The sequence below is a fragment of the Zonotrichia leucophrys genome, unplaced genomic scaffold, assembly GCF_028769735.1.
Source record: "Zonotrichia leucophrys gambelii isolate GWCS_2022_RI unplaced genomic scaffold, RI_Zleu_2.0 Scaffold_130_127662, whole genome shotgun sequence".
Classification (NCBI taxonomy): domain Eukaryota; kingdom Metazoa; phylum Chordata; class Aves; order Passeriformes; family Passerellidae; genus Zonotrichia; species Zonotrichia leucophrys.
The window spans coordinates 20,251-20,808 of NW_026992335.1; positions in this window are offsets into that span (position 1 = coordinate 20,251).

Consider the following 558-nt stretch of genomic DNA (forward strand, 5'->3'; position numbering starts at 1 on the left):
TGGTCCCTGGAATTTAATCAGTGTACTGGATCCATAGGAAAACCTTCTGAGATAAAGAAGGTTTATATTAAACATATCTACTGTAGTAATCCACGAGAATCAAGTATGTGAAGAGTAAGAATAGCAAGAACAGGAGCTGTGAACACTTCAAGGAATCTGAAGAGAAGAAATCAAAGTAAAGTGCTTAGTCATCAATAGGATGGCTTATGAGAGACCAGATGTAATTAGTGTCTGAACCTCCCCTGGTGTATATGAACACCAGGAAGTCTGTGATGACCTAAGTGAATCAGACAGTTGGTGTAATTTCACCGTGATACAGCCTGTAGAAGTGACCTGCCTTTGAACTCCAGTTACTGTCAGACTTTCATTTGAATTCAAAGTGGACACTGCACGTTTTACCACAGCGGGGCCTTATACACCCCATACTAGTTCAGACTCTACCCAAACTCCAAACTTAGACCTAACGTAGTAAAGAATGTGACTGAACAACAGCTATTATTCAATCCAGAATGGTGTCTCAAACGTGTGGAGTTGATAATGCAAATTAACATCTCAAAA